We start from the raw sequence: 18,597 nt of genomic DNA, 5'->3' as shown, positions 1-18,597 counted from the left end.
AGTAAATTATTTAACAGGCTCTAACTGCATTTGAGTGGTATTGATATTCTGATAATGTGTTTCTTGGCAAGAAGGGAAATCCCTGAATTCCTAAACCACCAGCATTCATTCACTCGACCACTCGACTTAATTTTCCATCCATCAAATGAAATCATTAACCCCTCCATCTGTGATGCTCATTCATCCCCACCCACAAAACTTTGTTAAAATTAGCCAATTAATACATGACATGTCTTTGGGATTTAGAAAAGTGTCTTTGAAATAATACACATGTTTAGCTATTCCATATAATTTATTACAACAACAAAAAAGAGGAAAACATCTCTTGCACCCTCCAATCAGAACATGGACATTACATAATACAAAGCATGTATATAAAAAATCTGAGAGTTAGTACAACAACTTGATAAAGTTTTGTGACTTTAATTGTGCTCCTTTGATTTGGTTTATTCCAGCCACGCTGAATGATAAGGATGTAATGTAGCCTAATCGGGTAGTTTCAATCCAATGTGGATTAAACCTGGTTTAAGTTTGTTGGAGATAGAGTAAGGGACCTCCGCTAGTTACAGAATGGGATCAAAAGATTAGCAATGCTAATGCATAGGAAATGTATTTAAAGCACATATACATATACAATAGAAATGGTCTTTAAATTCAGTTACAGATAGTTTTGATACATAATTACACATGTTCTTCTACAGCATTGATATTATTAGCTACACCACACATATGACCACAAATTAAATATGATGCTCATCAGGTTTTACACTCTCAATTTACAGAGGTATTATTAATGTGTTATTATTATTCTGGCCTGTAATCATAAAATATTGGTTATTTACAATAACGTCACCAAACAATAAAATCCACAAGTGCTTATAAGTTACAACTTTGATACAAAAACCTTTAAGGATCTCTCAGAGATGCTAGTCATCACCACAGAGAAAAAGACTTGAGATGTTTTACAACCTCCTCACATGTCATCTGTAACTCCCTGGTATACTTACATAAAAGGAAAAGAAGCATGTGAGGGCTGTATTCTAATCTTAAATACTTTTAACCTGTATGCTCCCTTGTATCACTGTTTCACTTCATGATTACATAAGAGAAGAAACCCAAGAATAGTCCCATGAACCGAGATGAACAGGAACATGTTTATTTTTCTCCATTAGTGCTGACTTGAATTAAATTGTAGATGGGGCCTCAATGACAGAACACCTTCCAATCAAACCCTGTAGCTCATTTTCCACTGGCCAAAAAGCCCACAGGTACCGTATTTATCGGATCCAGCTCCGATCGGTAGTGATGGAAATTAACCTTTAATTTGACAAGACAACGAAGTGAGAGAGCGCCTCAATTTTCGGCACTAGTGACATCAAACATGATGAACAAAGCACGGAGGGGATCTTCTCTACTGGCAATGGGAAAGGAGTTCACTGTATGTTTAGCAGGTTTATCCGAGTTTAAAAACCTGCATATACCTGCTAATTTTGGTTAGGATGAAACTCAACACCAGTGTGAACCTAGTGGTGAGAGGTTCATTCTATATGAATTTGATCTATTAATTCTATCCTATAGTTGTTGGATAGAAGAGATGAACTAAGCACCTTTGCCATCAACATTGAACAGCTAGAGAGAAAGCTCTACTTTCTCCTTGTGCTCTTTGGGGAGATTTCTACCAGCGTGACTTCACTCAGCTCCTCTGTCACTGTATGTTATCAAACAATCTGTCAGCTCAGCGGGCAGCACCCAATGGGTGGCCGCTGCTGGGGTGTGTGTGTGTCTCACATTGTGGGGTACAGTAGATACTGAGACACTATTATTCGGACAAATCCAAGCCTTTACAGACAGCGTTCAGAGTGGCTGCTCTTCAGCAGACAGGCCTCAGACAGACTGTAATTCAGCTTTGTTACTCACACATGTGACGGCCTCTCAGGCTCTGAGCTCTGCTGCGACCTCTGGGATCTGTCCACAGGTTGAGCTTTGAAACAGCTCTGCTGCCTCCAGGTGTGACACCTGTAACATTATGTGCTGTATGTACTGAAGCAGTCAGAAGTGAAACAAATGGCGTCACTGAGATGTGAAGGTCATGGTCGTTATGACAGCTGACCTTTCTCTCGTGCCTCATTTTTCATACAAATATTTCTGCAAGAGAAATGAATGGTGTTTGCTGGTCTGTTCAAGCAGATTTAAAAGCACAGCAGCACAATCCCATACAATATTAGAAATAAAAATTGAAATTAATGAATGAACCTTTCACACTGTGTGGAGAAAACATTATTGGTATTTATATAAATGAACCAATGTTGTGCCAATCGGCTTTTTGCTCCCTCACTGCGAGCTAAACACTCATCAAAATCACGATTGTTTGCTGTCCTGGCTCCTAAATGGTGGAGTGAGCTCCCCATTGACATCAGAACAGCAGAAAGTTTACACATCTTCTGCCACAAACTAAAGACTCACCTCTTTCGACTGCACCTTGAATACATTTTAAACTAACAATTTTGTAGCACTTAAATGGCACTTACTTATAGCACTTTCTGGTTTGGCTTCTTTGAAGAAATTGTACTTTCTTGATTCTTGTTGTTCTGGGTTTGGACCCTCATGGTTGAATGCACATACTGTAAGTCGCTTTGGATAAAAGCGTCAGCTAAATTACCTGGATTTAATCATCAGACTGTGAAAGGTCACATTCAAAATTTAGCTCAGGTTCGATACAGTTTCTTTGATCAGTGCAGAGCTCAGAGCTCAGTCTGACCTTCTCACTACACACAGAAACTTAAGAACGAGAACCGAAATAATTAGCCAAAACATTTACAGCAAATTAATCAAAAACAATGTAAATGTTAAAGTCATGTCAAAAATCTATAACAGAAATACTAGTTGTAGCCTCTGAAATGAAAATATTCAGGTTCACAGCTGGTTGGACAAAACAAGCAATTTTAATATGTAAACTTCGGTACTGAGAAGTGAGCAGAAAAATATTGATTAATTGAGAAAATGTTTTACACAAAGGAAATGATTTAAAAGAAAGAAAGAGAAAACAATATGAGTTACTGAGTGAATGATGGAGAGTGTTTGTGTGATTTTAATTTGAATGTGACATGGCAAAGTCCTGAAAGTCTTGTGCAACAGAAAAGAGCAACATTTTCATAAAAATGCTAATATATATGTATATATTTTCATATTATGTGTCGCAGGAGACGTGTCCAAAGGATATCAAACGTTGATGTAAACACACACCTCAGTGAGACTGTGAGTGTGTGTCTGTGTGTGAAAAACACACTGTCTGAGAATGATGTTCTTCCAAACGCGGAGCTGAGAGCCGTTGCCCAGCAGATCGATATGGCAGCTGTGTGTGGGAGGACACTCCCAGTGGGCTTTCACTCCTCTTTCACTCAGCACACTTGTCAAAAATAACATTCTTTATTTATTTTTTGCATGTGCCCTTGAATAACAGAAGAGTCCATGCAAACATTCACACAGAGCTGATAGCTCATGTCAAACATACAAGCTACAAAACTACACCCTTGTGAACAAAGCTCATGATCGATACCAATGTATTCTACCACTGATGTTTAGCCATGGGATCTGCTTCGCAAAGCAGAACAAGCAGCATTTGTTTCACTAATGTCTCATATTAATATGTGTGAACATATTAATACTATACCATACTATAAACAAATGATTGCATTAATACTTTTGCATGAATATATTTGTCATAAACTAACGTGAAAACACTGCCAGGTTATAATCATCAAGAGATCATGTACAGCAAGTTGATCCACATTATTATCAACTAGAATGTGGCACAAGCTCCTTAACATGAAAAAATGTGTCACTCATTTATTGATGTACATGACATTACACACACACAGGCACATAAGGCCACATATATCCCTATCTTCTACTTTCATCTGGATCATGTGTCAAATAACAGCTAATAAAGGAAATGCATCCATCCGTTTGAGACGATTTCTAAACTTTTCAAGGTTTTCAAGAATATTTCTGTGACTCGTATTATCAGTAAATCGTCAAAGCAACAACAGAAGCAAGAAAAGATGAACTCCTTAAATATGCACAAGACACAGTCAGACAGACATTCTCTACAACTTCAATAGTGAACAGATTGACGTTATTCATAGAACTGCAACGAGTCTCAATTGACTTCTAAAGATTAATTGATTGTTAGTTGCTGCCATAACTGTTCATGATTGTTCATGACTGAATAGAGTTTGAGACCTGATGGCCTGAGGCCACGCTCCCACATCTCCAACAAACAAAATTAGCAGTTTTATGCCTCAGGAGGAAAACTTAAACGCTACCTTTGAATTTTTTAACAGTACTCCTACCTTGATGAAAACCCAGTACAGGCTCTTCAAACCTCATCAGTACATGTAGCAAATCACTTGACCTTCTCTTGAGTCAGAATTGATCACCAGTTGAGATCAATGTGTGCAATGTCTCAGTTCTTGTTTCTCTCCCTTGACTTCACCGTGAAGTGCATCTCACCTCTGCAAACTAAACTAAGGTGACGTGTGTGGCCTGGAGCCCTCCCTCATGCAGACGTCTGGGGCCAGGCCGGCAGCATTTTTAGGGTTTGTCCCAGTTTCTGTGAAGGATCTCCTCGACCTGCCCCCTCTGATCAGGCTGCTGAGGCTAACACGTCTAGGTTCAGGAGAGGAGAATGGACTGAGGCCGTGACACAGAAGGTTGAGCAGAGGAAAATGACCTGACAGAAATATTTGGTGATTTGAGGACACTTTTTTTGAAAGTCATGCTGCATTCACAAGATCTTTAAAACTAAAGAGATAGTTCAGCACCAGACCTGAATGAGAAAATTAAATAATGAGGATACATCTAACTGCTTCATGGAAGCTCATCTGTGTCTGGTCTTTATGCTAATAGGCAAACAGCTGCTGCCGTAGCTTTGTTTTTACTGTACAGACATGGGAGTCAAATTGATCATCTAACTCTGTATAACTCTATCACTACTGCTCAGACTCTGGCACCAAATGGTGTCTACAGCACAAAATGGCAGCATGTGTATCCAAGTTATTTTGGCTTCATCTTTGTTCAGTGGTCCATGTATTTTGTCACTGACAGACCCCTTTTATAGTCATTTGATCAACTAGTAATATGTCAAGTGCAGCTTTAAAAAGACTAAATAAATGCGTGCGTTCTGTGCTACTGCTCCAGAATCAATTAGTGATCTTCCTTTCATTACGTCATCAACCATATTGGAATATTTTGCAAATAGAAAATTCTTTAACCAAAACTCATGGTATTACCTATTGCTGTATTCTACCACTGCTGGGTTTTTTTGTTTTTTTTTATCATAGTCATGGGATCTGCTACGCAACACAAAACAACCTGCATTTGAATTACTAATGATTCATCTTAATATAACAATTTACTTAAAACATGTCTACTAATGAAAATTAAACCATAATATGAACTAATAAATGTATTAATGCTCGTCAAAAACACATGGAAAAAACTAGACTGAAAACACCCCCAGGTTAAAATCATTAACAGATCATGAAAGCAGCAGGTTTCTCTACATTACAAATGACAATAAACACACAGTCTGCCACGTACTTCTCCGGATCTTCCACCAGATCACCATCATCTGGATCCTTTATCTAACAACAGTTAAAGAAATAACCCAATAAATCCCATGGTGCCATTTTCTAAAGAAATTGTCAAAACTATAAAAAAATAATAATAAAATGAACATTAGTCTACCCTCAATACAACAACGTAAGCAAGCAAAATACACAGACAGACATTTTCTTAAATATTGAACTTGACCTGACTAGACATTTTTAATGGCCCTGCAATGGGTCTTTATTGATTTCTACCAATAATTGATTGTATGCATGAATGATTAGTGTTATTGTTTTCATTTGGTCTCTTCATGTCCTCTCAACAATAGAAGCAATATGAGGCAGATTCCTTGTAAACAGCCACTTACATGAAAATCTCTCGGTCTCTAAATTAACCTGGCAGGGAGAAGGTTTGTGCTAATCAGGTTGTTCATGAAACATCTTCCTGTTGACAGAATGAAAGGCACAAGGAGAGCAACGTCAGCGTAAGCTCCGGCTAAGCCAATTAGCTGGTGGTGGATGCAGCATGTCAAAGCCTGCTTATACTCAACAGTTCAGTGGTAAGTTCATGATGCAGCAACATGTTCCTCCAGATGATGTCTGCAATGCACAGACTGAGTTTTCCCTGTGTGAAGTCACAGATAACCACTGCTCTATATTGCCAGAACTATCCATAGCCCGGGGACATGGAAACAAACTCTCAAAGTAGTGCAGTTGATACCTTATTTTTAGAAGTGATAAAGCCACATCGGCCAAATTTAGAGCCAGAATATTCATTTCACAAACACAGTGAAGGTGACAGACCTGGAGTCTGAAAACAAGCACACAGACATTGATAACAAATTAGAAAGAATTTAACTTTTTTCTTCCAGCAAATGTTGTCTCATATGCTTCTACAACATTTCTACTGAGACAAACTCATCACCAATACAATATCGTTGGGTTAAGATGCTATCTGACTGTTCCTCTGTTATTTCCAATGCATCTCCCAGTCTCCCTGCAGGCCATGTGACAGCCTGAGAGCCAGCCAATAACTAAACTGCGCAAAAATCCTTCAAGTGACAAATTCATCGCCTTGTCTCCAGCAGAACAAAAGGCCCTGAGATGACAGAGAAATCATTGTTGATGATGAGTTATTGCAGTGGGTGTGCGATCCATCTATGTGTCTCTGCTTTGCCCATGAGTTAACAACACAGTGTGAGCATTTGTTTGTGTGTATCCAGAAGTCAGAGACACTCACTGTAGGAATGACATGCTCATCAAACTCTCCACAGATCAAACCTCTGCAGGTCTGAACAAAAAGAAAAGAGCCTGGGGGTGATCAACAGAGGAATATTAACTAACTGATTAAACTGCAGAGAAAGAGTCTTAAAACATCACAAGATAATACGGTCAGTGTCTGTAACACAAGAGTTACACACACTGTAATACTGTTCTTAACTAATCAATTTACGAATCAGTTAGTGTCTGACACTGTTTTAATAGGATTCTGTTTGCATGTAGTGGCAAACCAGAGGAAGATCTGTCTGCTGCTGCTTGAAACAACAGCGATGAGAGCTGATGGAGTGAAGAGACAGATTAAACGCTGTAAAACCAAAACAATTAGCTGAAAGATGCTAAATTGCTGTGAGGAACTACAGAGCTGGTTACAATATCTGGCTTTGTAACAATGGGCGATTTTCATCAATCAATCATTCTGTCGAGTAGGTTATGTGTTCATCCCTGTTTGTTTGTTTGTGGTTTGTCTGTTTGTTTGTTTGTTTGTTTTTAGCAGATTATCACGAAATATTGCAAGATGAAATAAAATGTAAATGTTTTTTTTTTACATTTTGACTGATTTCTCATGCAGGGAACAAGCATAGAAATTGATGAAAAACTTTGTTGGTGACTGACATCTATTAGCGTGTGCGATGGAGTATTAGGGCCATGAAAAGAGAAAAACAATATCTGAGATTTTGATGATGAAGTCATACTTTACATTACATGTCATTTAGCTGACGCTTTTATCCAAAGCGACTTAGAATTAGCATCCATTAGGAGCTATTTTTGGGGGGTTTCAGCATCTTGCCCAAGGACACTTCGGCATGGTCTGGGATTCGAGCCGACAACCTTCTGGTTAAATTAACAAGAATAAAGTCATTATATTACAAGAATAAAGTTTGAATATTACGAAAATATTGCAAATTAACATGTCGTAACTTAATGAGAAAAAGTCATGATTTTAGGAGAATCAAGAAAAAATATTTTTTTAGGAAAAAAAACAACAAGGAAAATTGTGATCGCTGGGATTTCGTTCCTTCTCCAACTTGAACCAATCTCATTGTTTCTTGAGACACCACAAAGTCCCTTTGAATAGAATACAAATGTAACCAACGATAACCTCACAGTCGAGCACTACCAAACATTTCCACATCCACAAAAGAGGCAACTTCCTCAAGGTCAGTGTGGTTGTTTCTTGCACAATCTTTTGAAGTCCTAATACTAATGATAATGTAATATTACAACTTAGTTCTCGTAAATTTACAACTGAATGGATTTTTATAGTTTTAAAATTACTACCTAAATGCATATGGAAATAACTACAGAGTCAGCAGATAATTCTCTATGGGTATGTAAGTGCAAAACTGTTTACATTATGCATTGTAATCTCAAATCAATTGTTTTTATCAAAAACACTGATCAATGCAGCTTTAATAATAAGCTTCATAACTAATCAAGACCTTTGCCGTGAAGCCTCTTAACTGACTCTGAAATCTGTCTGATTTTTACTGGATCTGACAGGAAATAGTCAACTGTTGCTCTACTCCAGCTACACTCCCTTACAGCTCGCATTAGAACAAATGTTCAGAAGACGTATGAGCTATTATCGCCTCATATTAACTTTCTTTCTTGCTCTCAGAGACACAGTCTGGACATTTCAATAAAACATCAAACATCTGTCATCTGACTCCTAAAATGCTCTAACTTGATTTACCTGAGGTGACTGAAAAAAGGAACAAGAGAAAGAATGGCGTGGCAGGAATTTAAGATTTGGAAGATCCTGTGAAAACATGAGCATTGTGAGCTTTTCTGTTGTAGTCATTTTTAACAAATTCTATTTCCACAGCTCAATCGCTCAAGCTCAGTACTCGACCAGGCTTCATAAATACACCAAACACATTGAGAGCACCAAGCCGGACTGCTTTCGATCTGCCAAGGCAAAAAAAAACGGGCACGACCAGGATATGTGGAATCCATCCGGACCGACGGTCAATATGTCTGCAGCCTGTGACAGGAGCTGACGCACTGAGCTCAGACGCAGGGCTGAGCTGTGGATCTGTCAATACAAAGTAAAGGTTTCTAAAACGATTTGACATGTTGTCTTTATCATGTTTCATACTTCTGCCTCCATATAAAACATTAGCACTTTACCTAAGAGACATTTTGGAAACCCTGTTTTGCTGATACAGTTAGTCAGTGACTGGTTTCCTAATCGTTTAAATCAAATGTGAGAGTTTGCTGCAAATATCATTAATACAGAATTGTAAGGTCTAACCTCCGTTTTTGTACATTTGTTTGCTTGGCCTGTGATAATGCTAGTTGCAGTTTCCCTTTGGAATGAGCCGCTGTTACTACAGAGGGCTGATCTCCTGTTTATTCAAAGTTTATTCTGAACATATCATCTGTCTAAATTAAGCCAAATTCAACACTGCTCTTCCTTGGGCCTTTAACAATGCCCAGGCCAAGTGTGAAGCTGAGAGGATGAGGTATGAAGATGTATGTAAGCCAGAGAGCGACAGACCTCTAGATTCACACACAGTCACTCTAACATCATAGCAGCTACATTAATATCAGGCAGAAGTCATTCCTGTTTCCTTTGTGACACCTCCCGATGTTCGTCCGACCTGACATCACAAGGACAGACAGAAACACCAGCCTCCCACTGGTGTGGACAGCACGGCCTCTGGATGCTGCAGGTGTCAGTCAGCCCCACAGCTGCTGTTATAAATCTCAGCAGAGCCAACTAGCAGCAGTGAAACATCATTGACAGGGCTGCTGGAATCATGGCCTTTCAGGAAACAGCACAGTGCTGACTAATGTAGTGGGAAGGTGAGGTCAGTCGACGGATTAGAACAAGCATATAACTCATGTGAAGTGTTACTGTGAAGGTAGAGATGAGGCTGTTAGGGGGTATAGTTGCCTCTTATGTTGTTTCTTCTTGTGTTTGTACACTTCAGACTGTTTCCTCCTTTGTTTTTGGTTTATTGATATTGAAACACTGAACCAGGGGATATATAAACTAGAGCTCGACATATGGATGGATCCATGAATAGGTGGAGGCTGGGATTAAGGAGTAAAATATTTCTTATCAGTTACATGGGCCAATAAATATATCTTTAAACAATGGCAATGATTCCCAAGATGTTCTTTTCAAATCGTTGTGCCACTGAATTGTTATTGAGGCTTGATATTATAAACAATAACAAATAATTATAAATACAACAAAACCACAAATACAATCACATGTGTGGAACTTGAAGAAAAATAAAAATACAATTTAAACCCTTACTGTTTTCAAGTCCTGGATCTTTTGTCAAATTGTATAAAAAATATCAAATCAAACACTAGACTAATGCATCACCTAACACTTCAGCACGTGGAAAGGAGGAGCTGAGGATCAAACCACCAACCTTCTAGTTAGTGGAGAACTTCAAACATAAATAACATTCATGTAGATTTATATTATATTCTATCACATGTTTCACTGTGTTGTTAATCAGTATGTCCTATATTGTTAGTTAATTCACTCCTCAGAAGGTCCCATATCCTGAGTTGCAAAGTCATAAATCAGACTTTGGTGTGTTCATGCGCCTTGAAGAATATGGAAAGAAAGTGGACGCGGTAAACAGCTTTTGTTGTATTTATGTGTTTAGAGTTTAAACAACACCTTGACACCTCTTTCCAAGATTTGCATAATAACTACAAACCAAGAAAAAGGATCAGGTGACAAACATATAAAATTCTAACATTTGCACGTTAATCATGTAAAGAAATCTGTATTCAATAAAAAGTCTGATGTCAGGTGCAAAAGACAAAAGTGTAACATTAAACCTATTCAAGCTCTGTTCAGAGCGAATACTAAAGTGATACCATCAGCAACTTGTGTGCAAACATTTTCGCAGACATTCCGAGTGGTTATTCTAACTTGACGTGATGGGGAATTTTCCCAGTTAGTAACTTATTTTTCTGATTATTCCAAACACCACATGAGTGGACAATTACTGTGTTTTCTCCACCAGATGAATTCAAGATTTGTACTCATTCTTACTTTTATTCTTTAATAAAAACCTATACTTACTTTTCAAACTATATACCAGATCTCTTTGAAGAAAAGTTTGCATTAAAGTGGCATGTTTAGGAAAAGAGTCCACTTACTATACACTCCTCAGCTATATGTTGTTAAATGAATCATACAATGTCCGCTGCTGGTTGATATGTTTCCAGACTGTCATTCTGACCGAATGGGGTAAATGTTACCACTCTACATTATTACACAGCAGCTTATTTGTTACTAAGCTTTGTAATGTCCTCTTTTCCAGTGGTATTCAAAATACTGTACTCAGCAACTGTGAGCATCAGGATACTCAAACTGATAAAGTGAGCTCCAAAGCTGGTCACAAAATGTGGAGTTACATAAGCAGAGGAAGGTGTGGACACAGAGCAGGACACAAGAGGTAAAGGTAGAAACAGATGAAAGAAGATAAAGGCTGATCTATCAGATATGACACAAGTGAAGCCACAGACTCAAACCCTGAACCTCCGTGTGCTTGAGGATCACTCTGTTTAAGACAAGTTGTAAAGTACCAGCCTGCAGAGAGGCTACAGACGATCAGCTCAGTTTAACGTGAAACAAAAGCACCACAGAGTCGAATCCAACAACAGTGAGCTCGGTGCAAACAGTTTGCATGTGGACGTCAGTTAAAGGAGCGGAGCTGTCCTTTCAGAACCACCGACACGCACACACACACACCCCTCTGTCTCAGCTCAGAGAGAAAACACCGCTTTACACAAACCACACACAAAAACTACTTCCACTGACTCCACACAGACACCATTCTCCTGGATTCACATCCCCCCTCCGGTTCACAGTATCCACCGCTGACACGTACTGTTAATCACAGGCACAGCACAGACGTTATTGGCCTACTTACCATCAATCGCCATGATGTTCTTGTTTGGCTTCAACCAAAGCGGCCGGTGAAGAAGGGGGAGCGGCCCACTGTCAGGCTGAGGGAGGGGGGTGGCTGATGGAGTGGTACAGTCCATAAGAACGAGAGGGGCATGAAGCTGACTGTCTGAAACAAGTGCTGTTTTAATATCTTATGTATTATTTAAAGCTGAGAGAAACTACTCAGCTCAACTTATCACTGCTTACATAGGATTTATAAAGCTCAGAAAATGATATACTTCTTTATGTGACACATGCTGTATCCATTAAATAGACTGCAGCATATATATTTTTAATGTTTATTATTGTTATTATTATTATGGCAAGTTAAAAGTTAATTTAGTTCAGCCACATTATTATAATATTAGATGATAATGCATCTAAATCATGAGGAACTGCATAGATGACTGTTAAGTTTAATTATGTACTAACCTAAAAGTGAATTTACATTATCATAGTAAAAAAAGTATAGATTATATAATAAGATTATAACATATCATACTAATGTTCTTACGGGATGACATTAAATAACGAATACAAGGTCGCTTCCTTTATCGTTAATCAATTACAAAATACCTCAACAACAGCTTATTGGGAAGTTGTGTTTGTTTATCCAAGTAAAACATTAATTTTGGACTAAATAAAAAAATAAAAGATTTATTATACGCTACTACAGCTAAATAATGATGCCTGTTACATTTGAGAACATTTTCGAGGGTTTAAAATGTGCACTGATTAAAGTAACCATTTTGCTTAGTTGAGCTATTAGTTGTATGAGATGATAATGCACTTATTAGGGCCCGAGCACTGACCTGACAGGTGAGGCCCTATTACATTTTTAGGATTATTATTATTATTATTATTATTATTATTATTCAGGCAAATTAATTGGCTTTTTGAGGGCTTTACCATGCTCAAATTCTTACCAAAATTTGCAGAAAGTTAGAAAGTGGTGAAAATGTACGTATTCTGGAGGAATTTTCATCATAATATGATTTTTAAAATGTACCTCAATGAACCTGAATCATTTTTTGTGATATCTACTGTAGACAGTCATCTCTATTTAAACCATGTTCAGACTAGTATTATTTAACTTCATCTCAAATTAGCTAAACAAGCAAGTTTAGCAGCTTAATAGTAAACACATGAGGAAGATGCATTAGATTTCTTACACAGGATTAGGAGATAGTACACTTTTAAAGTTATGCTAAATGCTAAAGCAGCTAAATAATGTAGCCTAACCACCGAAATTATTATTTTGCTTTACCTGCAGGAAAAGCTTACCTGCAAAAGCGTATTAGATGCTAATGCAGCCTTATCTTTTGCTGAATTAAATAGACTTTTGTGATACAAAAAACAAGAGGAATCATCCCTTCAATGAACTTTATTCTGGTTTGAGTTTTAAAGTGAAAGAAAAATATGTATCCTTCTGTAAATTAATGCAACGCACAGGAAAAGGATAGCAGCTTTCTGAAGACACTTCTGTTTCATACATTTCTCATATTCCTGCAGGTAACTGATTAAATATGTACTCAGCGGAAATGTTCAGCTCTGAGTCCCACTTGAATGACTCAGTGCGGCTGCTTCATGCCTGAGCTGTTAATCATCGTCTGATTGCTGATGGCTGGAAAAAGAACAAGCAGGGCTCTGATTCCTGGGTGCTGCTCTGATAATCAACACCGAGTGTTTGTGTCAGCCCTCGCACAACAACAGCCTGTTCCTACAGTCGCCTCCTGGACCGTCATCAGACAGAAATCCATCAAACAAGTGGCGGATATGAATGTCAGCACTGATTGCAGCGTAAAAACAGCAGAACCACAATCTTCAAATATTAACCCCTCGGCTGAAGCCTTTGCCAACAAAAAGAAACTGCAATGCAACAAAATTCTACTAAACATTCGTGAATGATGGGATCTGAATGTAAAAGTGTTGCATGGCAGCTAATGTTTACGCAATGTGAATCATAAAGGTCAGGTATTAAATAGAGAAATGTAATTAAATATTAATTCACCATGTAGCAGGCATCATCGCTAATGAGAAAAACTATTCAATACTCACTGCGCTGTTTTTTAAAACAGCCGGACAGCAGAGGTGTGAGTATATTGAAGGTTGCAGAATATAGTCAAATATTACTTGATTCTTATTGTGTATTGAATCTTACATAAAGAGGTGGAATGAGCCCGTTACGGCAAGATTGTTTAGAGGGTTGGACTAGATGGGACCCTACAACTGGTGTAAAAATCACCAGGGCAGAATTCTTGAAGGTGGTACCACAGTGATTCAAGTTCTTGGTCCAGTCAGAGTAAGAAGTCCCCCAGAGTCCTGCTAAGCTGTACAGTTGAGGCCTGGTGGGTCTGCCAGAGGAAGAGCTCATTGGAGCATAACCTGAGCCTCTGCCCGAGGAGTTTGGAATCAGGAGGTGCTGGTGGCAACCAAGACCTGGTTCTGAGGGCGATAGCAGACTCCATCTGCACTGGCATCAACAACAGCAAGCAGCAGCACCCAACCAAGCCTGTCATTGCCTTTGTGCAGGCAGGGCTTAAGCCTCAGGCAAAGACCCAGTGTTTGGTACTCGCTGGTAGGGAAGCAGCATAAGTTCCTCAATATTATTGCAGTTACCACACTTAGTACTGACATTGTACTGATGTTCAGGTTAACCAAACAAGTGGTCTTGCTTGTGGTGACTGTTCCTTGGGAAGACTAGATGGAGGAAGCTCAAGAAAGAAAACTAATATGCTGACTTCGGGTTGAGAGTTGACTACTTCTGGGTATAAAGAGAAGGCAAACAAGCTTAAGCTTCAGCCTACACCTTTTAGACATTCTGTTTTTTTAATTTCTTTTGTAAACTTATTGCTTTGATTTTTGTAACAAATACTTTGTTAAAAATCTTATGCAAACCGAAATATACTAACTTACTAACTAACTTACCAACTAGACCTGTTAGCTGAGTGCCAGAAGAACAGGTGGAAAGTTCACTGTGAAAGTGGGATGTATGGTCTTCATAGGCTCCTCCTTATCAGTGGGCTGCAAGGGAGGAGAGCCATCAAAAAACATCTCGGAAGTCGCAGAGAGGTCTGCCTGCTGGCTCTGGTTGAAGGGGGGGATAAGTGGTGTGAACCACCTGGACACAAGTTGGGGCCTGATTCTTGGATCGCCTGGGTGAAGGTGTCTGATGTCAAGTCCCGAAACACCTGCTGATCCCCATCACTGACTATGTGTCCATGTTAGAACTACAAGCCTACTAGTGGTAGGAGTGAGTGCTACTTGGTGACTAAGCTTTACACATTAATCACACAACAGAAACACAAGTTACTACGTGCACGTTATCTAGTAATTATTGCCTTCAGTAGTCTATATTTATTCTGGTGTGATCTAAATCGCTCTGTGCTACTGCAGTCGGCCCATTTCCTGGCGGTTCATTAAACTCCATTAATTTCTACCTAATCACATTGTAATTAAGCTGATCCTGCTCCTGCAGTCTTTGTCAGTCAGATTCTATTGACTGCTCATGTTCGTCTCTCAGCTGACTGAAACGCAAACACACAGTTCGCTCTATTGTACAAAGTTTAGCTGCACTTGTTTTGTTTCAGCCTCTGAAAACATGCAGCTGTTGTATTATACAGATGTTAATACGAGCCTAAACATAATAGGACATATAAAAGCCCATCAAGTCTGATTTGGAAATGCAATTTTATAATCCCATGCTATCACTAGGTTGCCATGGATACAGCTGTTCCTGAGCTTTACCTTGTGATACCATGTAAAAATATTATTCAGTAACACACTTTATCTGTGCCCTCATTCTTTTCTCCTCTAATTTTAGAAACCTAATTTTTCAGTCATGTTTGGCAGGAATTTAAAGGTGGATGTGCACAAGACAGAATAAAAGACAGATGTGAAAGAGGAGACAGGAGAAAGTACACAAAGCACATATTTCAAAAAATGTTGGTCATATAATCCACCATGTAGTGATGGATACCCTCCACATCTTCTTCTCCTTATAAGTGCAACACTGCGATGTCTGAGATATTATTTTACTGATTGACATGATGCAAACTGTGTGACTAATCCTCTGAACAAAGTAAAGGCTTCTACCAATATACACCTCGACAGCCTTCTTTGATTAAAGTGGATGTATTTTCCTCTCCTCATTTCCTCAGCAGATGCGTCACCCAATGCAATGGTCACCAATAATGGATAGATATACATTGTTGGATAGAAACAACCATGGTGCACCTCTACAAGCTGTGAGCACACCTGTCAAAGAAGGATTTATCCCCCTCAGTCCACATGTAAAAAACTATATTAATTGAAGTTGAGGGGAGAGAATATTTGCAAAGAATAAACATAATTGTGTATTTGAGAAGTTACGTTGACTCTTATTTTTTACCAGAGGAGACAAACATCCAGATTCACAGAATGAGACGGTTGGGAGTAATTAAAACAGATTCAAGAACTACACAATTACAAATGAAAAACAAGAAATTACCAATGCATGTCGTATAGATTAATACATTTGGCTTCAAAAGCAAGGGCAGCCCAGCATGCGTAACCTTTTAACATAACATTTACATCAGTGTTTAAGTTGGGTTATAGGCTTTTATTTTGAACGTATACAACGAGGCACAACAAACAAGTGATCTTTAGGAACAAATGTTCAACATGAATAAATCAAGTCACCAAAAGAAGAGGCAAATACTTCATGAAGTCCTACCCCAATTTTTTAATATTTGATCAAAACATTTTGTGAAATGCTGTAATGTTCCAGCTTTTAATCATAAACAGCTTAATCACAACATTATGACTGTGCCCTGTTTTTTTCAATCCCTGTCCCTGTTATCATACAAAACTATCAAATTCATAAAAAAACCCTGATCTGAGTTAATATATATTTTTTAAACATAAACTATTGAATTAAAACCAATAAAATGTCATAAATGTCCAACAGTCAATAAAATATAGGTTACCTTCTATGTATTGTCTTTGCCCAGATGTGTTTGGAACAGGGTTATTAAACATGAATGCATTGTGACTTTGTCTAATTCTGATGTCTGTTGTGCCTGGGGAGGGTTGCCTATCTTACACTGAAAATCTCAACTGACAGACCACAGATTTCACAGAGTTTACTGTGAAACTCAAAAGTACACTGTTAACCTTTGCTTTACTTTTATACCACAAAATACAAAGTAAATAATACAATAGAACATCTTTACAGTTAGTTGCAGTAATTTGCATGGAACTGTGGGAAAAGTGCATGATGCCATTCGTCATTTACAGTGACTAATTGATTTTTTTGGAAATTACATTAACCAAAACATTTGTGGTGGTGCTATGATTCAAACTTTTGAGTCATCAGTTCTAAAGGCAAATTAAAACATTATTTTCACAAACAATGTGAATCAATATATTTTAAGTAAATGTAAATGCAATAACATGTAGATAAATAAATGCATGTGCCTACAGACACAACTTCCCAAACACAGACACGTTTCCCTCGGTCTCCTCTCCATTCATCCTTGTTTACTGGATTCTATTTTTAGCTGCAGCTCTGATTAAATGCCCTCTGCTGGGCTCATCAAAGCTGCTCCTTCCTGTTGTCATAGAAATAGAGCTGGCCATTAGATGCTCTATCTGCAGGCTGCATGTGCCACACTCACCAGCAGGGAGAGCACAGCTGTGGGTCAGTTAAATTCTTCTGAACAGGTAGATATACATCTTACTCAGTAAACATCAGCACAGACATGAAATGTATACCACACTGACGTTGTGGTAGTAGTGAGAGCTGAGCAGGGCCGTGACAGTCATGCCCAGCTCATGTTTGACCTTGAGCTGTGAACACCAGTGTGACTCCTGGGAATCAACCTCATCAGCTCACTGCTGTTATGGCGCTGCTGGGAAACAATTGGTCCTTCACAGCAGCATGTGTTATTCCAACCACCGCATTAAAACTGAATGCGATCCGTTTCATAACCACAGTGTATGGACTTAGTGTGTTTACCTTCATTTTATTCACTGTGGGGAACAAGGAGGGTTCGTGGCAACAAGCGTCTCAGAATAGATAAATGCAAATGTCAGCATAAGGCTGCAGCTCCCTCGTGGCTATCTACCTGATGTATGGAAAATATATTCATGATGGATAAAATGCACATGTGATCAAAGATTTCAAGGTGTTTAATATTTCCTACACTCATTGTATGTACTGATCAGAGCCGCTGCCTGGAATACCGACTGTCTGTCAGCTCACAGGCTTAATTTTATCAGACCTTGGATCATGTAATCATATTGGTGGGAAAACACATTTATAATAACTGTGGTGATTGATAACAGAATCATCTGTGTAACCTGGTGCAAAATTGATAAAAGTAATGCAGAGGCTGAAAAAAGATTTCATTTCAAGTTTTATTTATTTGACATCGTGATCATTAGAATACCATCATCATCATTGAATGCATAAACTGACTGGCTAATCTCACAGTCAGCCAAAGCATGAAAATGAGAATCATGCCTGCCGACTTTGTGCGTTACTATGGTGATTCAGTTGAATACCTCACAGTTTCTTTGTGGTGGATTCTGCTGAAAAGGGGAAGAGTTCACTGAATAGTTCCATGTTAACATGCTTTGAGTAAAAGTTATTAGCCTGTTTTTTAAATTAAAATATTTTTTAAGGAATGCAAAAATACAAACAAATACACATTTGTAAACAACACAAACAACAACAAAAAGAAAAAAATATCACTAAGTAAGAAGGCGATGTGTAAAGATTGTCATCAATGTCAGGAT

The sequence above is a fragment of the Limanda limanda genome, chromosome 12, assembly GCF_963576545.1.
Source record: "Limanda limanda chromosome 12, fLimLim1.1, whole genome shotgun sequence".
Classification (NCBI taxonomy): domain Eukaryota; kingdom Metazoa; phylum Chordata; class Actinopteri; order Pleuronectiformes; family Pleuronectidae; genus Limanda; species Limanda limanda.
Note: the sequence above shows the minus strand (reverse complement) of the source record.